Genomic DNA, 25,473 nt, shown 5'->3' on the forward strand with positions numbered 1-25,473 from the left:
ATCTAATCTCACTTACATACCTGAGTGAGCACATCAGTTCTGATAGTGTTGTTGTCAGCCAAACCTTGACTCCATTCCTGAACTCTAAACCTCCATTTCCAACTGCCCATTGGATGTTTCTCCATAGGCAGCCTGCTAGCCTTTCTTATGCAACTTGGCCACATGGGCCCAGTAACTTGCACAGTAACTAGCACGTAAGAGGCACTTGATAAACGTTTAATGGCTGAATAAATGCATAATTTAATAAAACAGCACCAAGTTCTGTAGATTTTTATCTTCCAGATTGTTCTTAGCTATGCTACCTTCTTCTATTTTCCTGAACTCCCCTTGCTTACCCTCTCTAAAGTCCCATAGCATCTTATGGTTCTCTCTGTTCTGGTGCCTTTTTTTTTTTTTTTTCCCCACCTTCCGTTATAGTTGTGCATGTAAATATCTTTTCTCTTCAAGAACGTACCTACTTTAAGGGCAGAGATTGCCTTTTCTTTCTCTGTATCCACCAAAATAACCTAATACTGTGCTTTTTACAAAGAGTTACTTAATATCGATTGACAGAATGAAAAAATAGACCTAACACTTTATAGTTTACAAAGGGTTTTCAAATATACTGTCTCTTTTATTTCACTGTGGGCTAAGGAGGTAGTTATTAGTCCCATTTTACAGATGAGGAAGCTAAAGATTAATGTAGTTGTTACTGGTCCTGGATCGCCCTGCTTGTAAATCACCAAGCCCATCTTACAGTTCTAAACTGGAAGACAGAGTAGCCCCTGATCATGACTTTCAACTCAAAGTAATCAGGAAATGTGAGAGAAAGAAAGAGAAATTCGGTGGGAGAACTTGTATTGGGAACAGTTACAAATGTGTCTGGTTTGTTATATTGGATGTCACAAACACCCAATTTCTGTGTGGCTTTCAAGGACATGGAAGCTCTTAAAAGTAGCTCACTTCAGAGGAGAACCAGGCCCAAGTTATTCTGGGAAGTTCCAGATTTTAGTCTCTAATAAGAAAAGCCTGAAGTTAAAAAAGATCTAAGGATTTTTCTTTGGAATCAGCCAGAACTGGGTTAAAGTCCCAGCTTCAACATTTAAAGCTCCTTCCTCATCTATAAAATGAAGATAATAATATTCTTACCTCATGGAGACATGAGCAGATTACAAAGGGAAAGAAGTGCTTCGCATGGCTCTTTGCACAGGGAACTCAATCCGTTCTCTTCTTCTTCCCGTAATTGAGCCTCTGCCTTTAATTCATGCGACGTGTGGGTCCACGACTAGTGAACTTGGGCCCTAGATGAGATTCACCTACTGGGGTTGTGGAGGAGAGAAAAGAAAAGACCAGGCTACTGACAGAAGTGTAATATTTTTACCACCTCATTACCCATTGCCGTCAAGTCAATTCCGACTCACAGGACAAAGTAAAACTGCCCCATAGGGTTTCCAAGACTGTAGCCTTTACAGAACAGACTGCCACGTCTTTCTCCGGCAAGTGTAACATAGCGCTGGGACATGTCAGCCTCTTTTTGCACAATTGCAACCAGTTTTTTAGCAGCTCGAGACCATCTCTAACATACCGAATTCCTCACCCTGATATGCCCCTGTTAGACAGTTACCACCCACTGGCTGCTATCAGTATGAAATGTTGAGAAGCAAAAGCTTAAAGGCTTAAAGTTAGGGGAGAGAGAGCAGTTTCCAAAGGCATAACCGATACCAGAAGACCTCAGTTGTTGAGAGTACAAAGGTGCTCACAGCAGGTTTGAACAACAAAGCTGGCTTCGTTAGAAGGTTAGTTCCGAAAGAATGTCTGAATGCACAGCCCTGCACCTTTAAGGAAGGAGTGAGGGAGACATTCTTGGGTTATACCACAACGGCCCAAGGTATCAACAGTGCTGACGGATTGCCTGAGACACTGTTTATGATGGCATTAATAAAGCTGGCACATTGCCTTTTCTGATTGACACAATTCAAACGGGCATCAACTGCTTTTCAGTACTCTTGAGAAAAGTGTTGAACCATCGGATCATAGAGCCATCCAAGTGAATTCCTGGTAGAGACCCTGAGTCTTCTTGTCCACCTTCTCTACACATAAGAAAGCTGAGGCTCAGGACATCATCTGATATGTGATAACTTCTCCATTAACTGGAATATTCAATGAACCAGAATTGTTTGCCTTTTATGTTGTTTTGTCTAATTCTTGTTAAATAGGGGGTATATTAGGCAAAAATAAGATGGTTGGGATTTTTTTTTTAAATAAAAATAACTAAGTTATATGTACAGTTTCATATCTGGTACCGGGTTCCACGACTTACTAACTAGGTGGTCTTGCACAAATTTCCTAAATTCTTTTATATGTCCTCATCTGTGTAAGTGGGTAAATAGAACCAGAACCTACCTCTTAGGGTGGTTATGATAATTAAATTCGATTGAATATGTAAATCACTGCAAACAATATAAGCGCTCTATAAACATTAGCTATTTTTATTAGTATTGCTATTCTGATCTGCTTTGGCTGTACCTCTATCCTGCCACGCCAAACACATAAGGTTGAGTGGCTTTGTTAACAGGAGTTGGCAGCATGGGTTTGGCATCATATAGATCTGACTATGAACTTTATTTCTCTAAGCCTCAGTTTCCTCCTCTGTTAAATGGTGGTAGTCATACCTGCTTCTCATGATTGATGTATGGGACAAATAAGATCATATTTCTAAAGTGCTTAGCGCACACATGCTAGTGAATGGTGGCCATTATTATGTTTATAATCTCGGGACTCTCAAAGTACTACAAAGGACAGCATCATCAAAGAAAGTTTGGGCTACAGTCTTCTTCTTAGAACAGAAAACAGCTCTTTATTCATTTAACACTTATTTCTTGAGCGCTTACTCTGTGCCAGACACAGAGCTTGGCACTGAGAACACAGATTTACAACGTGTGGAGATGAATAGGGAGTTTCTCTTGAACTCTCGGTCACCAGGGAAATGAGGCCATCCCATTCCCCTGCACTTTCACGTTAATCCATGGTCTTCTGTAGAATCCTTAAGTTCCAGCTGTGCGATAGCCATGTTTCCTCAGATCAAAAAATATTTCTATGAACAGTGATTTGAACATTAAAGCGACTGCGTCCGACTTGAAAGGATAGTGCAATGGTTTTGTATCACAGTTTTTTACATGCTATGCTTGGTGAATCTGCACATGGTAGATATAAAGAGGGCTTCAAAAGGGGCAGCTTTACTACTTGGGCTTTTAAATTGCCAGGCTACATTTTTGGGAAAGCCACATGAAAGAATGTTTTTTATGAGTACTGCCTCGGGATCTTTTACAAAAGCAGTGTGTCATTCTGAAGCACCATCCTCAATAATTTTACTGATATTGTGATAGTCATTTCAACTAACATATGAACCAGCCTCTTAGATAACAAACATTCACAGATGCAACTGTGCATACCAAGAGTTATATCCAGCAGCTAAGGGGCACATTAGTGTGTGTGTGTGTGTGTGTGTGTGTGTGTGTAAACCAAAAGAGAATTTTAAATGTATAATCTGCTCTTCCCTTTGGCACTACTCTGTGTATTGAGAACACTTGACTGGGACTCAGAATCTGGCCTGTACTGCTATGACTTAGAGAGGAAGCTTAAGTTCTACCTCCTCCAGGAAGTTCTCCCTGACCACCCCAGCATGGGTGGTGCAGATGGTTAAGAACTTGACTACTAGCCAAAAGATTGGCAGTTTGAACCCACCTGGAGGTACCTTAGAAGACAAGCCTGGCTATCTGCTTCTGAAAGGTCACAGCCTTGACAACCCTATGGAACAGTTCTACCCTGCATACATAGGGTTGCCATGAGTTGGAATCAACTTGCGAGCAACTAGTTTGGTTTTTTAAATTTCCATTACACTTAGATTCCATGCTATGTAATTTAACACACTGCCTCTCTCGTTGTCTCAACATTTTACGTCTTGTCTCTGCAGGAAGACTGCATGCTCCTTGAGGGCAGAGACCACGTCTAATCTGTCTTTCAAACCTTCACAGATACAGGAAAGTAAATATGTCCACTTGATTGACTGAGAAGACCAGCAATTCATCAATGATGTTAAATTATATTATGCTAAACTTTTTTTTTTTTTTGGTCAGAGAATAGAAGGAGATGGGAGAACAGAGGCTGGACTCAGAGAAAACTGTATAAAGAAGAAAGGACACTAGGTTTAACATCGAAAGGGCTGGAATTGCGTCCCCACCTTGCCAATTAACAGCCAGGTTATCCGAGTAAAAGTGACTTGACTTCTTCACCTTCATTTTCATCATATTTAAAATATCTGCCTCACAGAGTTATCTTGAGGATCAAATGAGATAATATATGGAAAATGCTTTGTAAGCAGGAACCCACTTTGTAACGTTATTTGTTATTTCAACTTCCATTGGTTTGGGTGGAAAAAGGATGACTTTCATTACTCAAACTAGTGAGGGGGGGAGGAAATGATAAAAATCACATTTTCCAAAATTACTTGGGCTTATATGAAAGGCCAGATTTCCCCCGGTGTTTCTCCTTTTCTCAAACCAAGCCACCCTCTCCATGCCACACACCTGATTAGTTTGTTCCATTTGTAGGTAGGGTTTTGTAGCTCACGAAAGCATCTTCACATGCATTGTCATCCAAAAATCCTGTGATACAGGCAATGCAGAGATAAGTATTCCCATTTCATTGATGAGTAAAATGAGACTTAGAGAGGTGTGGAAAATGTCACCCTGCCAGGCCTACAGTGCCTTCTTCCCAGTCTTGTCCTCTTCTCACAACATAACATTGGCTCTCCTTACACATATGACAGTCCTTCCCAAGGATTTCTCAATCACAGATATGTTCAGGGTCCCCTTCCTAGCCAGGGAGATCCATTCACTAGCATTTTGTCTCCACAAAAGTAGCAAAAACATTGAAGCGAAAATGCCATCAAATTGGTAAGGCTTCAATATTACATAATAAATGTAAACATTGTAAGCCAGACCTTCCTACATTTTTAGCAGCATAGCAAAATGATTAAGAATTAGATGGACCTTATTCTAACCCTCATTCTGACACTCATGTATCACAGGAAAATTGAGAAGCCTTTCTGAGCCTCGGTAAATAAGGGCTAATAAGACCCCCCGCCCCGCCCCCGGTAGTATGAGTGAAATGAGATAATGTAAATGAAGCACTTACTCCCCTGTGTGACTCATGGATAAAAGCTGTTGGTATTTCAGTTGTTGCCAGCTATGTGAATTAAGGTTAAGATTTATGTGTGGGCAATATGGAAGGGTCCAGCATTTGGACCCTTAAATGTTGTCATGGTTTGATGGTGTTAATGAAACACTTCATCTGGCAACAGGCAGCATCACCTTGACAGACCATCTCTGGCAGGTGTGACCCGAGGTTCAGCATGAGAAGGACATTTCACTGAGGACACAACAGAGTTGCCTTGTGTTTCTTCCTTCTGAAAGAGCCATTTCAATTAATTTTTTCTTCACGCATACTCCTGACCCGTTAGCCTCCAGGTAGAATGCTGTATGTGCTTGATAGGAATTTTGACATTTGTTGTTTACAGTGAAAGAGAATGTGTGCCCCTTTTTTTACTGCCTTTCCAAGCTCACTCCCCGTTGGCAGAATTTCTCTGTGAGGCAGTTGAAGCAAAAGTGTTTCATACCCCCATAGTTATATTTCTTTATCCTTCCTTCCTGGTTCTGAACAGCTTCCTAACAGGGATGGCTGGGGGCCTGGGGTCTATATTCTGAGAGTTAGCTTGTATCCACAGCACTTGTGTTAAACATGGAACTGTGAACCTGGTACTTACACAGAAGGTCAGAACAGCTCTGTGACATGTAGGTAACAGTATCCTGGTTTTGGAGGTGAACAAATGGACACCCAAAATTGTTAAGTAATTGCAGTGTTCAAGGCCACACAACCAGGAAAGCGCAGAGCCTAGGAGTTGAACCCTAGTTTATCTGACTCCAAAGCCCTTACTTTTTGATACTAGCTAAGAGCTTCTCATATATCACTTTGTTTAACAAAGTTCCTCTGGAAACAAAACCCATTAAGGTAAAGGCAAACTTTTAAGAGTGGAAAGTTTGTGCATTGTGGAGGTCTAGTTGGGAAATGGTATGTTCTTTTTAGAGGTAAAGCCTTTAGTGCTTCTCATTGCTCTCCAAAGAGGCGGCTACAGACTTGGCCTACACGTAGGGGCCTACCTTTTATGGTCTTTCATGAGTCTACTGAATTATTAAATTATTGATAAGCCCTAAAATCCAGAGCTACCACCCATCTGTCAGTTTGTCATACTGTGGCAGCTTGAGTGTTACTACGATACTGGACGCTGTTGTTGTTATTGTGTCTGTCAAATTGGTTCCAACTCATAGTGACCTTATATGACAGAGTAGAACTGCCCTATAGGGTTTCCTAGGCTGTAATCTTTACGGAAGCATATTGACATGACTTTTCTCCTGCAGAGCCACTGGTGGGTTTGAACTGCCAACCTTTCAGTTAGCAGCCAAGCGCCACTGGTATTTCAACTACCGGCAGGGTCACACTTGGTCACACATGCTGGACAGGTTTTAGTGGAACCTCTAAACTAAGACCGACTAGGAAAAAAGGCCTGGCAATCTACTTCCGAAAATCAGTCAATGAAAACATTATGGATCATAATAGAACATTGTCTGATATAATGCTGGTCGATGAGCCTCCTGGTTGGAGGGCACTCATACTATACGGTGGCTGCAACAATGGGCTCAAGTATACCAGTGATCATGAAGATGGTGCAGGATCGGGCAACATTTTGTTCTGTTATACAGGGGTGACCATGAGTTGGAGCTGACTCGATGGCACCTAACAACAACAACAAATGTCCGGAGAGCAGGAGATGGTGGGTGAGGATTCTCCTCCTGCCTAGGACTATGGATAGATTGAGACTGAGAAGGTCTGGGTAGTCTACAGCACGGTGGAGGTACCAGGCTCAAGGGAGAAGACAAATAGAACTAGGTGGGAGGACTGTGGGGAATTGCTGTTGTTGTTGTTGTTAGATGCTGTCAAGTCAGTTCTGACTCCTAGTGACCCTATATGACAGAGTAGAACTGCCCCATAGGGTTTGTTGTTGTTGTTGTTAGGTGCCATCAGATCGGTTCCGACTCATAGCAACCCCCTGTACAACAGAACGAAACACTGCCTGGTCCTGTGCCATCCGCACAATCATTGCTATGTTTGAATCCATTGTTGGCAGCTACTGTGTCAGTCCATCTCATTGAGGATCTTCCTCTTTTTCGCTGATGCTCTAACTTACCAAGCACCATGTTCTTCTCCAGGGACTAGTCCCTCCTGATATCATGTCCAAAGTACGTGAGACGACGTCTCACCATCGTTGCTTTCAAGGAGCACTCTGGCTATACTTCTTCCAAGACAGACCTGTTCATTCTTCTGGCAGTCCATGGTATATTCAATATCCTTCGCCAACACCATAATTCAAAGGCATCAAATCTTCTTTGGCCTTTCTTATTCATTGTCCAGCTTTCACATGCATATGAGGCGATTGAAAATACCGTGGCTTGGGTCAGGCGCACCTTAGTCCTCAAAGTGATGTCTTTGCTTTTGAACACTTAAAAGCGGTCTTTTGCAGCAGATTTGCCCAATGCAATACGTCATTTGATTTCTTGACTGCTGCTTCTGTGGGCATTGATTGTGGATCCAAGTAAAATGAAACCAGGGAGTTGCTAGTGGGAGCTTAAGCAGTGAGTGTCATGCAGTAGAAATACTAAGCAAACAACAAATATAAGCCACATGTAATTTTAAATTTTCTAAGGGCCACATGTAAAAAAGTAAAAGCAGATGAATTAATTTTAATGACATATTTTATTTAACCCATAGTTCCCAAATACTATAATTTCAGCATGTCATCAATATAAAAATATTAATAAGATATTTATATACTTTTTGTGGGATGAAGTCTTTGAAATCCACGTTGTATTTTGCACTTACCACACATCTCAGTTTAGACTAGCCACATTCAAGTACTCAACAGCCACATGTAGCTAATGACTAGCAAATTAGTCTTCGTGAATCTAAGGGCAACAGTGATATTGCAGCCTTCCCCCTCACTACCAGCGCTCACTCTCCCTTACACCTGCTTAATTTTTCTGCATACAATTAACTGACAATCTATGTATTTCCTTTATTTGTTAATTGTCTATGTCCAGTGTTAATTAGGGTACAATGTAAGGTGGTATAATAAATGAACAAATGAGTGGGTAAGATAGATAGGTAGATAGGTAAAGATAGATAAGATAAAGTGGCTTGAATAATAATAATAATAATAAAAAGATACAGTGGCTTGAACAAGATAGAAATTGATTTCCCTCCAGTCCAGAGGAGCCTAGAGCTGAGAGGGTGGCTCTGCTCCCTGGGCTCCCCCTGAGACCCAAGCTCATTCTATCACATTCCTCTGCCAGCCTCAACCTATTATGGTATTTATCTTGTCCTAGATGGCTTCTTCAGCACCCTTCTTCATGCCCATATTCTAGTCAGGAGCACGGCTCTTCTTCTTTTTATTTTTCCTCTTTCTCCAGTGAGAGCCTGACCCAGAGACGGTGCACTTCACTTCCACTCACGTCTCTTTGGCCAGAACATAATCACATCGTCACGTGAAGCTCTGATCTCTGGATGGATGAGCCCGGGCCCAACTAAGATAGGGAGTTCTACTATTAAAGTTGGAAGAGAAGAGCAGACACTGGCGGACAGCTAGTGGTCTCCACCACCCTCCCCCACTGAAATGTAAGCTCCAAGAGGGCAGAGATTTGGGGAGGTTTTATTCGTTGTTGTAGCGCCACAGCGGAGTACCAAGGGCTGGGCAGTGGGAACACCTACCCTGGAGGGGAGGAATATTTTATTCCGACATTGTTTGAATTGTAGGGGCATGATGGCAATAAAAGCAGGCTAGTTTTTGGTTGATTTAATTATTGTTTCTAAATTCTCTATAACCCCTACAGCCTGTATTGTGTGCACCAGCGCAGGCTGCTCCCCTGCCCCACCCTTGGTACACCACCGAGCCCCATCACCTAGAATAACGGCTGGCACATAGAAAGCACTTAATGTCTGTAGATGAACAAATAGATCTGCCACTGCATCTTTTCCTGCCATTTCCTCCTGACTCCTTCCCCTGGGGAGTCAGCCGTCTCCAAGTAGTAGCCCTCAGGACAGTTCATCATGGTTGTCTGTTTCTCCCTTTGTAAACTCTGAGCTCCTTGAGCACCATAGCCTGCACTAGCTGCCACAACCTGGTACTCAATAAATGCTGATGGAATGAAGAAGCCAACAAAATCCATTGAAGGTTGCCTCAACTAGCCTGTACTTACCTGATTGCAAGTGGGAGTTTTCTGTTTGATTCTCCTCTTTTTGTCAAAACAGCAGAGGATGAGGCTGGAAATATAAACAGGGTCTAATTTGTGAGCTACCTTATGAGTCAGGTTAAGGAATTTGCACTTTATCCTGGAAGCAATGGGGAACTACCAATGTAGATTAACCATGTGGAGCTGTAATTAACCATTTGTCCTTGACTCAACCCTAACTTATGTTGACCCCAAGTGTGTCAGAGTAGAACTGTGCTCCATGGGGGGTTTCAATGATTGATATTTTGGAAGAAGATTGCGAGGCCTTTATTCTGAGGTGCTTCTGTGTAGACTCGAATTTCCAGCCTTTCGGTTAGCAGCTGAGCATGTTAACCATTTGTACCACCCAGGGACTCCTAGAGCTATCATTAAAGATGTAATTTAGTGATGTGAGAATGGGAAAGAAGGAATTAATTGGCCTTTAGCCCTCAGATATTCTGACCTTGGCTTCTAGGCACTGGCATTTTCTTCAGCCACTTCCAAAGATACCTTTGATTTATTTCTTCAACACAAATACCCCTACAGTGTTCCACATTTTGATAAGTACAATCCTTTTTCCATACCTCCTTCAACATCCATGTACTGGGTACCTTTAGGATGTACACATCTTCAAGGCAAGGGCTCTGCCTTGTCCACTGCTGTATCTGCAAGGGTGAGAACCAAGCCTGGCACCAAGTAGCCTATTAATATATCGTGTATCTGTTAAATGACTAACCGCTATTTGCCAGGATACTAGAGCTAAGGTGAATAAGGAACTCAACTCTAGCATGAGAACACAGAGTTGTTCTTCAAGCATTTGAGGAATGTTCTTGTGTTCCCTAGAGTCTCCTTTTCAGGATCCTATCTCTACCTCCCTCAACCATTCCTCTTGTGACATGATTTTGATTCTCTTCAACAACTTGGTCTCTTTGCTTTTGATCAATGATAGTTTGTGTAGATCCCTATCAAAGTCAGGTGCCCATAGTGAAGCCTGATGCTCTAGGTGAAGTTTAACCAGTAGAGGGGAAATAGGATGGCTCCTCCCTTATTTCAAAGAGTATACTCCTGGTCATGAGTGCCCCTAGTGTCAGTCAGCTCTTTCGGTAGCTATGCTTCCCCACTGATCCACATAGTATATGTCATCAATCTAGCTTCCATTTATCATAGGAAGCCTCTCTCCACACATTGTCTCTCCCTATAGATTTACTTTAAGTCTGCCAATCTGGAAGGGAAACTAGAAATCATTCAAATAAAATACATTATAAAAGTGGTTTTTAGGCCACTCTAAATATTCTAAGCACAGAGTTTGGTACCTATAATCAAAGATCAAAGGATGTTTGATACTCCTCATTGAGGGCACTGCACCTTGTTTATTGCAAATTCTCTTGATTTTTTTTCTTTTTTAATTCTATGGATTTATTTTTGAAGTGCTATCCTTGGGTTTAGGGATATTTTTATTTTTGGAATTTAGAAAAGATCTCTGTGCCTGGCATGACATCAAGCAGACTATAAAACCCAAATTTGAATCCTATTTTTGCCACTTAACTAGCTATGTGATCTTGGGCAAGTTGGTTATCTTTAAAAAAACTCAGTCCCTTCATCTAATAAAGAATAATCATATCAACAATAGAATGGATACAGAAAGTGCACAAGCTATACAGTTTATGTAATAACTAATGCAAATATCTTATGAACATATGCAAAACGTGTATCTTTACTAAGCATAAAAAATGAGATACAATCTTTCAAAGCGATATTACTTAGTGTTAGTATGGGAAGTAGACACTCTGCTACACTCATGGTTGTTGTTGTTGTTGTTAGGGGCCATCGAACTGGTTCTGACTCACAGCGATCCTGTGTACAACAGAAGGAAACGCTGCCTGGTCCTGTGCCATCCTTACAGTCATTGCTATATTTGAGTCCATTGTTGCAGCCACTATGTCAATCCATCTCGTGGAGGGTCTTCCTCTTTTTAGCTGACCCTCTATTTTACCAAACATGATGTTCTTCTCCAGGGACTAGTCCCTCCTGATAACTTGTCCAAAGTAAGTGAGACGAAGTCTCACCATCCCTGCTTCCAAGGAGCACTCTGGCTGTACCTCCAAGACAGACTTGTTCATTCTTCTCGCAGTCCAGAATATTCAATATTCTTCACCAATGCCATAATTCAAAGGCATCAATTCTTCTTCAGTCTTCTTTATTCATTGTCCAGCTTTCACACGCATATGAGGCGATTGAAAATACCATGGCTTGGGTCAGGTGCACCTTTCTTTCTCCTCAAAGTGACATCTTTGCTTTTCAACACTTGAAACAGATCTTTTGCAGCAGATTTGCCCAATGCAATACATTGTTTGATTTCTTGAGCGCTGCTTCCTTGGGTACTGATTGTTGATCCAAGTATAATGAAATCCTTGACAACTGCAATCTTTTCTCTGTTTATCATGATGTTGCTTAATTGGTCCAGTTGTGACGATTTTTGTTTTCTTTATGTTGAGGTGTAATCCATACTGAAGGCTGTAGTCTTTGATCTTCATCAGTAAGTGCTTCAAGTCCTCTTCACTTTCAGCAGGCAAGGCTGTGTCACCTGCATGTCGCAGATTGTTAATGAGTCTTCCCCCAATCCTGATGCTGCATTCTTCTTCATATAGTCCAGCTTCTCAGATTATTTGCTCAGCATACAGATTGAATTAAGTATGGTGAAAGAATACAACCCTGACACGTAACTTTGCTCCTGGTAGAAATATAAACTGTAACAACAATTGTAGCAATATATACAAAAAGCCTTTAAAATGTGCATTCTTTTGACCTAGAAGATAGTTTCACTCATAGGTTTTAGCATAGAGAAACAATCACAGATGTAGGTGAAGATTCATATGCAAGGATGTTCATCATAACATTGTTTATAAATAATGAAAAATTAGATAGAAACTAAATATTTATTTGTAGCCACTACAAATCATGTTTTGGAAGAATATTTAATGATGTTGAAAATATATACTACATTAAAAAGAAAAATTTTGTCTAGTATAACTCCAATTTTTAACAAGTATTCATTTGTGTGTTTATATGTCTATGTACAAAATACATGCTACATGTTAACAGGGATTATCTGTGGGTTCTGGATGTAGGTGATTTTAATTCTCTCGGTACTTCTATTTTTCAAAATTTCCAACAACAATTTTTTTTTTAAGGATGGAAGAATAAAAATGCCTTTGCCTATCTCACAAAAATGTGGTGAAAATTTAATTTATAATATCTAGGTGGAAACGTCATACAAATTTATTATATTATTGTTAGATATTATACTAATCTCATATTTGCCTTTCTTTAACACTTCCTTCCTTTTCTCGCTCTCCTTCCCTTTTTCCTTCCCTAACGTCTCTCCACCAGCCCTCTCTACTTTCTGCTCTCCCCTCTCTCTCTAGGCTCTGCCTTATTCTTGCTCCTGTCCCTGAGGGGCACTGCTCAGCTGCTGCTAGGATTAAGAGTCAAACAGTTTGCTGACCCTGATCTGAAGCTCAGTTGATCCAAACTGAGCAAGAAGTGAACAAGTTTCTTGCATTTCCTTCCAGACCTCTAGTAGCCCTGACACACATCCTGGACTAATCAAGACTGTGTGAGATGTACGTCCATCAGTTGAGAGTTGAGCTCTTGTCATATAGGACCGAATTACCAACTTCTCAAACACTGCTGGGGGTGGGAGGGTGTTCTTTTCTTCTACATCCCAAATGCTGGCCGCCTGTGACTTCCAACCCTACTCTAAAATAGCTTTGTCAAACAAAGCATGAACACTAGGAGTTTCCTGACGTTTTCATAACTACGAGCATATGATTTACAGTTCATATTGAATAACGATGTAAGAAATCTGCCAAGAAAGCTCCAAATACTATTTCCAGCCCTGGTTCATAACCGGTTACAGCTGCCCCACCACAGAATGTGAGCACAATAGACTACCATGTTCCATGCATCTCCCACTTGGAAAGTTTGTATTGTGTTACTGGGAGTCGCCCTAATGGGGGAAGTCACTCTCCTGGAAAGCATTTAAGATGAATAAAGCTAAGGGTTTAATGTTCTAATGAAAAAATTTGTCAATATTTAAATCAAACATGTGAACACAAGCGTTTCTACATGTGTTTGCTATAGAGGCTCTGAGGCAGTCCTTGGCTTTCCAGACACGAATATAGCAGATAGATGCACTGTTAAAGTTTCAAACAATGACAAAGAAAAACACGGGGTAATTGCTTCACTCAAAGCCTGCCAGGAGATTAATTGCCTAAGAGATGTATTTTATGCAGTGTCCAAAAACTGCACAATCCACAGGAGTGCCTTGCTTTCACTAGGAGAAAACATATGTCACCTCTCACTAAAGATGTTTATGCCTTTTCACAATCTGTCTTTTTTTCAGCCTAAAAACACTCCAACTGGAAATGACTACAAAGCCAGGAGTTGATAGATCAGGGATGTTTAGTAATGCTTAAAAAAATACCCTCTTGGAGTCAGATGCAATTCTGTCCCGCAAGCCCTATATAACAGCAACCTAGAGCCCAGGGAATGTGAAGCCTTTTCAGTTCTGGTCAGAGAAATCAGTGGGAGGGAGTGGGGAGTTGAGAGCCTGGCTTTGACCTGCCAACTCTGAAATGATAAGACTGGAGGCTGCAGCACTCTTGGGGAGCTAGCAAAGTGCACTTAAGAAGTAGGGATCGAACCTGCCTTAGTCCGCCTTTGGGATTGTATTAGAAGGAGGGCTTACTGAAGGTTGATGTATTGGAGCCTGGAGGATGTCTGGAGCTATAGCTGAGAAGCATACAGTGCAATTTAATAGGCATTTATTAGGTGCCTTCTATGAACCAGGTTATATGTACTCGGCTGTGCTGGGAGGGAGATTGGAGGTGGGTTAAGACTAGAGAGAAAAATAAGAACAGCTCCTGCACTTCAGGAACTTTCTGCCTCGTAGAGAAACAGACATCTCAACAATAAGGAGAACAATATAGATTATGAGATAAGTGCAGGTTGCTGGAGAAAGCAAATCTCATCGACTAGACTAGGGGTTCCAGGAAAGCATCTTAAAGGAGACAAGACTGAACTGAAACTGGGAGGAGAGTGAACCAGGTAAAGAAAGATGTAAACAGAATCCCTAGAAGGGAAATAGCCAGGACACAAAAGTAATAGTGTAGTGTGTTCAGAAACTGCTAGGTGTTCTTTATTACTAGGGCCTGAGGTCCAAAGTGGGCAATGGCGGGAGACGGTGCTGAAGAGGTGGATAGGGCCGGTCATTGAGGACTTTGTGATCTCTCTTAATGTGTTTGGACTGTAGTCAGTGGACTCGGTGCAGTGCAGAGTCACCGAATGATTATGAGCAAGACCTTTTAGGTAGCTCATTCTGCAGCAGTATGAAAGATCAGCTTACAGGACCAAGAATGGAGGTAAAGAGACCAGTCAAGAGGCTACTGCAACCATCTTGATGATTAATGAGAGCTTAAACTAGGATAACTGCAAAAGGTTAGAACTGGAAAGAACATTAGTATATCATATAGTTCAACTTCCATATTATACAAATGGGGTGACTGAGGCCAAAAGACAGTAAGTGACCTGTCCAAGGTTATATGGAAATAAAGCTCGTTGGCAGTCAAAATGGGGCCAAGGACCCTGGCCTTCTCTGATTTCTAGCCCAGTGACTTTTCCACTCAGCAATGCCAAGTTCAGTCCCAGCATCCTGCTTCAGTTAGGGATCACCCTAGAGAAACTTGAAACTTAGTTGGCCAGCAGTTTTCCTGTCAATATCTGGGAAGTGCTAACAGTCCTTGCTGGATGGAGAGACCCTATAGCAAGCCAGACTGCCGAGGAGGGATCTTTTCTCTTCATCTCCTTTCTCTCTGGCTCCAGATATCTCCCTCACCTCTTCCAGCCTCTCCTCCTCCTGCAAAAAACCTCCAACCACTGCTTGCAAAATTCTCTTCTTTCTACCAAGTCTGCCAGGTCTAAGCCAAGTTTAAGCAATGTACAATCTAGCACCTCTTCTCGAACTTCTTTTCAACAATATGTTAATCGGACTACTATATCATTATTAAGCACTTGAACAATTTTGAGGACAAGTAATCAAATAAGCGCAAAACCAACTATTTCCATCTAAGCTCACTTGCCTTCTTTGTGTATATTAACCGTTTTATATAGCAGCAGTATTGGTGCAAAAACTGTTGTTTTGTCTTTTTTCACTAAATAGTATGTGTGCACATTTTCTTATATATTGTTATTAGCTCTATAGTATCCCATATACAGTAGTGGAAACAGCAGGAAATTTGGAGGGAGACCTAAGGCTTTGGGCAAGAAACTTAATCTCTGAAATTCAGTTTCCTCATCTATAAAATGAGGATAATACTACCTACCTTGAAAAGTTCCTGGCACATAGCAAGTATATAGTAGCATCCATACTCCCCCCAACCCCCATTTGTTTGTGTGTTTGTTTCTAGTTTGGGCCAATATTGTATTTTCATAAGCATCTAGGTATGATTACAAATGGTATCCATAGCTAAAAGTCAAAGGTCATATCTTTTGTGTCTCCCTCAAGGCCTAACATATTGTAAAGCACAGAGTCAAATCTTGATAACTCATGAAGATAGGTGAAAGAAATGAAAAATAAAAGGAGAACATTTTAGCTTTAAAACTAAATTAGATAAGAAGGTTGTAGTTTTCCAGTTGTTTACACACATCTAAATAACAAGTATTGATTGTGTGCCTAAGAGTGGCCATGTAGTTTGTGAAAAGCTTCAGCCTGGGGGATGTACACAAATTTCTATTTTAGATGGCTCTTTAGCAGCCTTATGGAGGGTGGATTGGAAGAACAGAAGATTGGAAGCAGGGATGACAGTTAGGGGAGTACTGTGGTAAGTCAGCTGTAGGGTAATGGGGACCTGTGCCAGGAAGGAGGAGAGAGGCCAAATTCAAGAATTGCATTGGAAGCTAATTTACATTTCAAGTTAAAATGTTGCTACTCTTAAAGGCTGCCATTTTCCTCATCTCTTCTTCATTTCTTCCATTTAGCACAACTAAATGCATGGAGGCTGGGTGGCTGGGGTGGGGAAGTGGAGAAATTGACTGTAGATTTCAGGTTGCTATATGATCTCAGAGATTTCTTCTTTACTGCCACAGAAGTTAAAATCAAAAGTGAGAGAGACTTATTTATTCATTAAACTTTTCAATGCTAAAATTCATTAATTATGTATTACGTGCCAGCTCTATGCCAGCACTGTTCAAGGTAATAGGTAATAGGGACATAGCAGTGACCAAAACAAACCTCTTGTACTCATGAAGCTTGTTTATAAACAAATACATCAATACAGGATCATGTTTGATTTGTTCTAGAAACAGCAAGGAGGCCAGTGTGGCTGGAACAGAATGGGCAAGGGAGAAAGTATAGGGCTTGAGGTCAGAGAAGTGGCAGAGGTGGGAAAAGACCAAGTAAAAAACATTGTAAGGACTCGTATCTTCACTTAGCATGAGAAGGGAAACCACTGGGGGAGTCTTGTTTAGGTTCCTCCAGCTTCTATGTGGAGACTAGAGTGTGAGTGGGAAGACCAGTTGAGGCTACTGGGAAAATCCATGCAGAGATAATGGTGGCCTGAAGCAGATGGTGGCAGTAAAGGTGGATTTGGGATAGATTTTGAAGGAAGAGCCAACAGCATCGGTGATACTTTGGATATAGGATATGCACATAAGCACTGGAGTCAAGGAGAACTAAAAAAGAAAAACAAAAACAAAAGATTTCCTTGTAAGCAGTTGGAAGGTAGTTGTTATTTACTGGCAAGGGGAAGAAAGCAATGATTTTGGAGGGAAATAAGTTCAATTTTAGGCATGTTAAGTTTAAGATCCTTTCAGATATTCAAGTGGAGATATGGAAGCTGAAGTTCAGAGAATGATTTGGGCTTGAGATGTGAATTTGGGAGTCATCAGCATGTTGTTGTTGTCATTGGGTTCCGTGGAGTCAATTCTGACTCATAGCAACTCTATGCACAACAGAATGAAACACTACCCTGTCCTGCACCATCTTCACAATTGTTGTTATGTTTGAGCCCATTTTTGCAGCCACTGTGTCAATCCATCTCGTCAAGGGTCTTCCTCTTTTTTGCTGATACTCTACTTTACCATGCATGATGTCCTTCTGCAGGGAGTGGTCCCTCCTGATAACATGTTAAAAGTACATAAGATGAAGTCTCGCTATCCTCGCTTCCAGGGAGCACTCTGGCTGTACTTCTTCCAAGACAGATTTGTTCGTTCTTCTGGAGCTCCATGGTATATTCAATATTCTTCGCCAAAACCATAATTCAAAGGCATCAATTCTTATTTGGTCTTCCTTATTCATTGTCCAGCTTTCACATGCATATGAGGTGATTGAAAATACCATGGCTTGGGTCAGGCACACCTTAGTCCTCAAAGTGACATCTTTGCTTTTTAACACTTCAAAGAGATCTTTTACAGCAGAAGAGCCCTTGTGGTGCAGTGGTTAAGAACCTGGCTGCTCACCAAAGGGTCAGCAGTTCGAATCCACTAAGATTTTTTCTGTTTATCATGATGTTGCTTATTGGTCCAGTTGTGAGGATTTTTTATTTTCTTTATGTTGAGGTGCAATGCATAGTAAACGCTGTTGTCGTTGAGTTTATCAGTAAGTGCTTCAAGTCCTCTTCACTTTCAGCAAGCAAGGTTGTGTCATCTGCATAATGCAGGTTGTTAGTGAGCCTTCCTCCAATCCTGATGCTGCGTTCTTCTTCATATAGTCCAGCATGTCAGATTATTTGTGCAGCATACAGATTGAATAAGCATGGTGAAAAGATACAACCCTGACACACACCTTTCCAGACTTTAAACCATGCAGTATCTTCTTCACCAGATGGAATACACAGGAATCAAATTGACTACATCTGTGGAAAGAGACAATGGAGAAGCTCAGTATTATCTGTCAGAACAAGGCCAGGGGCTGACTATGGAACAGACCCGTCAATTGCTCATATGCAAGTTCAAGTAGAAGCTGAAGAAAATTAGAACAAGTCCATGAGAGCCAAAGCACGACCTTGAGTATATTCCACCTGCATTTAGAGACCATCTCAAGAATAAATTTGACCCCATTAAATACTAGTGACCGAAGACCAGACGAGTTATGGAATGACATCAAGGACATCATACATGAAGAAAGCAAGAGGTCATTAAAAAGACAGGAAAGAAAGAAAAGACCAAAATAGATGTCAGAAGAGACTCTGAAACTTGCTCTTGAACGTAGAGCAGCTAAAGCAAAAGGAAAAATGATGAAGTAAAAGAGCTGAACAGAAGATCTCAAAGGGCAGCTCGAGAAGACAAAGTAAAGTATTATAATGACATGTGCAAAGACCTAGAGTTAGAAAACCAGAAAGAAAGAACATGCTGGGCATTTCTCAAGCTGGAAGAACTGAAGAAAAACTTCAAGTCTCAAGTTGCGATACTGAAGGATTCTATGGGGAAAATATTAAACAACACAGGAAACATCAAAAGAAAATGGGAGGGATTCACAGAGTCACTGTACCAAAAAGAATTGGTTGATGTTCAGCAATTTCAGGAGGTAGCATATGATCAAGATCAAGAACCAATGGTACTAAAGGAAGGAGTCCAAGCTGCACTGAAGGCATTGGCAAAAAACAAGGCTCCAGGAATTGACAGAATACCAACTGAGATGTTTCAACAAACAGTTGCAGCAGTGTAAGCACTCACTCGTCTATGCCAAGAAATTAGAAGACACTACCTGGTCAACCGACTGGAAGAGATCCATATTTATGCCCATTCCAAAGAAAAGTGATCCAACAGAATGCAGAAATTATCAAACAATATCATTAATATCACACACAAGTAAAATTTTGCTGAAGATCATTCAAAAGTGGTTGCAGCAGTACCTCGACAGGGAACTGCCAGAAATTCAAGCCAGTTCAGAAGAGGACATGAAATGAGAGATATCATTGCTGATGTCAGATGGATCTTGGCTGAAAGCAGAGAATTGTATTGCGTTGACTATACAAAGGCATTCAATTGTGTGTATCATAACAAATTATAGATAACATTATGAAGAATGGGAATTCCAGGACACTTAATTGTGCTCACGAGAACCTGTATGTAGACCAAGAGGCAGTGGTTTAAACAGAACAAGGGGACACTGCTTGATTTAAAGTCAGGAAAGATGTGCATCAAGGTTGTATCCTTTCACCATACTTATTCAATCTGTATGCTGAGCAAATAATCCGAGAAGCTGGACTATTTGAAGAAGAACGGGGCATCAGGATTGGAGGAAGACTCATTAATAACCTGTGATATGCAGATGACACAATCTGCTGGCTGAAAGTGAAGAGGACTTGAAGCACTTACTGATGAACATCAAAGACCACAGCCTTCAGTATGGATTACACCTCAACATAAAGAAAACAAAAATCCTCACAACTGGACAAGTAAGCAACATCATGATGAATGGAGAACAGGTTTAAGTTGTCAAGGATTTCATTTTACTTGGATCCACAGTCAATACCCGCTGAAGCAGCAGTCAAGAAATCAAAAGATGCACTGCGTTGGGCAAATCTGCTGCAAAAGACCTCTTTCAAGTGTTAAAAAGCAAAGATGTCACTTTAAGGACTAAGGTGTGCCCGACCGAAGCCACGGTGTTTTCAATCACCTCATATGCCTGCGAAAGCTGGACAGTGAATAAAGAAGATCAAAGAAGAACTGATGCCTTTGAATTATGGTATTGGTAAAGAATATTGACTATACCATGGACTGCCAGAAGAACAAATAAATCTGTCTTGGAAGAAGTACATCCAGAATGCCCCATAGAAGCAAGGATGGCAAGACTTTGTCTCACATACTTTGGACATGTTATCAGGAGGGACCAGTCCCTGGAGAAGGACATCATGCTTGGTAGAGGGTCAGCAGAAAAAGAGGATGACCCTCAATGAGATGGTTTGATACAGTGGCTGCAAAAACGGGCTCAAGCATAACAATTGTGAGGATGGCGCAAGACCAGGCAGTATTTTCTTCTGTTGTACATGGGGTTGCTATGACTCCGAAGTGACTCAATGGTACCTAACAACAACAATCTTTAGTACAATGAGAGGGAACTGCAGGATACAAATTATAAGGAAAGAATGGTGGAAAGAACTTCCAGGTAGAAACCTAAGTGAAATGTAAGCATAAGGGCAAGGTTGTTTGTCTATGTTGTTCTCTCCAGTGCGTAGAATAGTGCCCAGGACATAGTAGGTGTGATACACTTACAGGTTGCTTCAATCAGTATTACTTTCATCAGTAATAAGACTGCTACTTTGAAGATTTCATCCAGTGGCATCGATCACTCTATCGGTGCTACAGTCTGATCTGAGCCTGAACACACAAAATGCTCCCAGAGCATTCACATGAATAGCAGCTTTTATTACTTACAAAAAGAAGCAGGCAGCAAACCAGAGCAAATTCAGATCCATTATTGAGCAGGTCCCCCCGTGACTTGAAAATGCTGGCTGATGGAGATGACCACTCTTGTACGTGTACCCCACTTTGTATCATAGGTGAAAGACTCAAAAGGTGGGGTCTACCTGCATATGACCCCCCGACCCTGGCTAGATAGATTTGTTAGGTGAGCTGAAAAAACTCTGCTATGTATGCTCTCCCCTGGTACTGTAGGTGAGGGACTCCGAAAATCCCTCCCCCAGCCACTTTTATACCCCAAAGCCTACACGATTCACTACAAGGAGCACAGTGTAGATTTTCCTGCCTGACCACCAGGGGTAATGGGTGGTTAGACATATCGGCTCCAACCCAGAATGGTATCTCTTTAACCCTGCTGACAAACATCAGGCCTCAGAGGGTGGGGGATGGAGGTTTGTTGCGAGGCCTCATCATGCCCCCCACCCCCAATCCTGAGACCTGTTGCCAGGTGATGAGTTGGGGACTCCCAGTTCATTTGTTTAAGTGTTACATGACTGTTTTAGAAAAACAAAGAACACCTTGATTGCTTGAGAATTCCAAGGGCTATTTTCAGAAACCATAGACAAAAGGCCACCAACTTCTTTGTCCCACATTAGGAAAATCAGTACATATTTACAGAATAAATAAGGCAGAATGGAAACTTATACTTCATAAGCACTTACCATGAGCTGGGTACATGGTATACATCACCTCATTTAATTATTACTCCAGTTTTACAGTAGAGGAAAACTGAGGCTCAGAGAGATTAACTTCCTAACCCAAGGACACATAAAGCGAGAAAGCAGCAGTCAGGATTAAACCCAGTTTTGTGGGTCTCAAAAACCCTGGTCTTTCCTGGACACTGAATTCTACCTATCTAAATACATAGTGAACTTGATCATGTCACATATCCACTTACTCTTGTTCTTTATCTATAGAGAGGGTTGGACCAGTGGCCTGCAAAGTCCTGTTCCAACTGAACGACTCCATGAGTAGTAAATGGGCCCAGGGGAAGGGTACAAGATATTGTACCTGCTGTGACTTCACATCCCCTTCCATGCCACTTCTACCAGTGGGTACCTGATTTCTGGTGCTTTTTTCGTCCCTTACTATTTTCTGCCACCTCTGGCGTAGGCTCAGCTCTCTCCAGCTGGATGTTCTGAACTCTGGTGTGTTGTGCTTATCTTAGGCCCTTGTGGGAGCTTATGGCCTCTGGCCCTTCAAGCTGAACCTACCATGTTGAGTCCTAATCTCCAGCCTTAGATCTCCAGTCGCACCACACTGTCACTAATCACGTCACTTTCTAGTGCCCTCTTGTCTTCTGGAAAAAATCCACTTCCCCCTTGTTTATTATAATAATTAGGAGGTAGCAAAATTATAATAAGACTATGTTAAAAAGACTCTCCCATTCCCACCGTCATCAAGTCGATTCCGACTCATAGTGACCCTAGAGGACAGAGTAGAACTGCCCCCCTAGGGTTTCCAAAGCTGTAAATCTTTACGGAAGCTGACTGCCACATTTCTCCCATGGAGCCACTGGTGGGTCCAAACTGCCGACCTTTCGGTTAGCAGCCGAGTGCACCACCAAGGCTCTACTCGAAAAGACCCTAGGAGACTATAAAAGCAAGATTTGAGTTCACAGAGAAGGTAATTGACTGCTGAGCCTCTTTAAGTACTCCCTTACCCCCCTGCCCCCAGGCACCTCAGGTGTCTTAAGCCCCACCCTTGGTTCTGTTCTGTGCTCCTCCCACCCCATTAGAGTCTGCTCTGCCTCTAGCCTCACTTGCTGAAGGTAGTCCATCAACTATTGAGTTATTCATCTTTTAAACTATCACCTCCTCCAGAAGCCTTCCCAGCCTCAATTAGCTATCCCTTCTTTTATTCTCAGCAATGAATAAAAAAACTTGGTGGTTGGAAGAAAAGAGGAGGGAGGAAGGGAAGGTGGGCAGGGATTGTATTTATCACACATATATTTCTTCTTCATTAGACTGTGAAGTCCTGGTGAGCAGAGATTCCATCTTTTCTGTCTGAATGCCAAGGACATAAGGCCTCCCCTTCCTCTGCTCTGTACTTTCCAACTCAAGTTAAACCCCCCTTATTCCCATCCTATTCCTCATTTCTCCTACAAGAACCCACTGGATTTCACAACTCTACTCCAGAAACCCGTTGTCTAACAGATCTAGCTTGTCCACTTATAATATTCCCATTCGATGCATCACAAATTAATCTTTATTTCAATGTTAATTTCTGTTTCTACTAGAATTTTTTGAATGTGTAAGATTCTATATTTGACGTGGGTAACTCTGTATTGCCTTATTTTGGGTTGGGCATTGGGGAAGGGCTTCAATTTATCATCACTTTTTATGGAGGTTGGTAGTCTTTCATAACCACCATCAGCAAAACAAATGAGCAACAAAGCTGAGATGGAACAGAAAAGCAAGAATTGAAGATTGGGTTTCACCCCACTTCTGAGCAGTAAGATGAAATTAAAGCCCTCTTAAGAAGTCCCTAAATTCCATTTACCACTCTTTCCACAAACCTACTCTTTTTTTCAAGCCATGACCAGAGGCGTAGAAGGAAAGAGAAAAATCAAAGCCATCTTAGCAACATTTGTGGTAGAAAATCTGACCAGATTGGTATGTGTGAGTTTCATATTATTCTAAAGCCCATTATTCTCAATAGGCAAATTTAGGAGGTAGTTTGAATACCTGATATTTGAAGAACTGCCATAGTACATCCAAAGGGTTTGTAATAAGAACTCGGGGGCCTTGAACTTGGGGGCTCCAAGCCTCACCTATGAATTCCCAGCTTCAGCCTAACCGGAGAAGCAAAGTAGACCCTTCATAAAATGAAAAGTGAAAACACGGAAGGCCTTCCTGGAAGGTGCAATGCCCCACCCCACCACAAAAACCTCAGTTAAGCGAAGAGGGCTAAAGTCATTCATTCTTTTTATTAGTGATCTTCCGTATTCCTGCAAATACTGTACTATTGCAGTCCTATCATTTCAAATGTGTGTTTAAACAGGAATATATTACATGCATTATTTTCCCTCAAATTACATTTGTGAGATACAAGCTTGGGTAGTTCTGCTCCTTTTCCTAAGTGAAATGGAACCCTTGTGTTTCCAAACATCACTATGAAGCAAAGCCAATACGTTCTCATTTCTAAGTTGGACACAAGTAACTATTATGTGCTGTTCTGGAAACTATGACAGAACGTTATTCATCTGTTTGTTTTAATGGTTCATGGCCAAGAAAAAAAAAAGCCTTAGAAATTTAAATTTTTAAAGCAAAAAAAGTGGCGAGGGAAAGAGTGCGGGACTGTTTTTCTAATGAACTAAATGTTAACAGTTGCCAGTGTCCAGGTGTGGGAAATAGCATGTGATATTTGACACAGTCACCTGAAAATCGTTCGTGGTTACAAAGGCATTCCAATAAGAGAAGAAGGGAAATTAGGCTTAGCTGAATTCTCAGCCTTATAGATTTAAGTCTTCTCTGAGTCATTGCCCTCTGGGTTGACATGACTTGATTGGCTCACTTTGAACGCTGACCTTAAAGGTCAAGTATTTTAACACATTACCCTCTTTGATGCTCACTTTCAGACTGGTCTTTAGAAAACAGACTTTGCTAGCTAACTTTGGCATCACATATTTAACCTGGAATCTCTTGACCACACCTAGCCTGAGGCAAAGTTAGCTTTCTGTACTCCTGACAGCTCCTCTTCCAGGACACTCTGCTTCATTCTTGACTCCTGCCAGCTCTTTCCATGTCTCCGCCTGGACCTGTCCTGATACGCCTTTTTTGAGGACCTTCTACTCCAAGGTGTGTGCAGTTACAGCTGATAAGACTTAAATTAGTACCCCTCCTCCTAGCTGGCTTTTTAACCAAGGATGACTCAAAGCTAGAGGTCTTCGTAGGAAGGAGGAGAAATTTTGGGGTAAATTGTAATTTTTTAGGCCATATAAGATTATAACCTATTTTTACGGTGTCTCTGATCTTTTACCCACATTGGAGTAATTCTGCATCCTTTTCTTGGACCCTTAGTCTTATCACATATCCCCCCTTTTAATGAAAAGACAAAACTGATTCTCACCTTTAAGAGGCTCAATTACACAGCCCCCAAGGGCAAATAGGGACCTGATTCACAAATTTTAAAAAGCGATACTTTCAATTAGGTCCCTGGATGGCTCAAACAATTTGTTTGTCTACTAAATTAAACTAAAGGTTGACAGTTTGATGCCACCCAGCAGCACCATGGAAGAAAGGCCTGGCGATCTTCTGGTAAGGTTATAGCCAGGAAAATCCTGTGGAGCAGTTGTATTCTGTAACATATGGGGTTGCTATGAGTTGGAATCAACTCAAAGGCAACAGATCTGGTTTTGGTTTCCATCCAATGATCTTTTAGTTATTTTTTCTTGGGTAAAGAGAAATTGCTTCCCATATGGCGTTCTGGTGGCGCAGTGGTTAAGAGCTCGGCTACTAACCAAGAGATTGTCAGTTCGAATCCACCAACTACTCCTTGGAAGCCCTACGGGGCAGTTCTGCTCTGTCTTATAGGTCACTATGAATTGGAGTCGACTTGATGGCAACGGGTTTGTTTTGTTTTGTTTTGTATGAAAAAAAAAAAAAAAGCCACACTTGGCTAAATGCTCACT

The 25,473-nt window shown here is 41.4% G+C and overlaps 1 protein-coding gene across 2 annotated transcripts in view; it reads left to right on the forward strand.

Moving 5' to 3' along the window:
* The window catches only part of ROR1 (receptor tyrosine kinase like orphan receptor 1), a 484,054-nt gene that overhangs the window by 404,842 nt on the left and 53,739 nt on the right, over positions 1–25,473 (forward strand). Inside the window, exon 1 of one of the 2 annotated variants that reach the window (XM_012555471.1) lies at positions 12,859–12,982. The exons of the other annotated variant lie outside the window; for it this stretch is intronic. The gene's annotated coding sequence lies outside the window, so the exon portion shown is untranslated. Of the gene's footprint in view, positions 1–12,858; positions 12,983–25,473 lie in introns of those variants that run through there. 2 annotated transcript variants of the gene reach the window in all.

The sequence above is a fragment of the Trichechus manatus genome, unplaced genomic scaffold, assembly GCF_000243295.1.
Source record: "Trichechus manatus latirostris isolate Lorelei unplaced genomic scaffold, TriManLat1.0 scaffold00003, whole genome shotgun sequence".
Classification (NCBI taxonomy): Eukaryota; Metazoa; Chordata; class Mammalia; order Sirenia; family Trichechidae; genus Trichechus; species Trichechus manatus.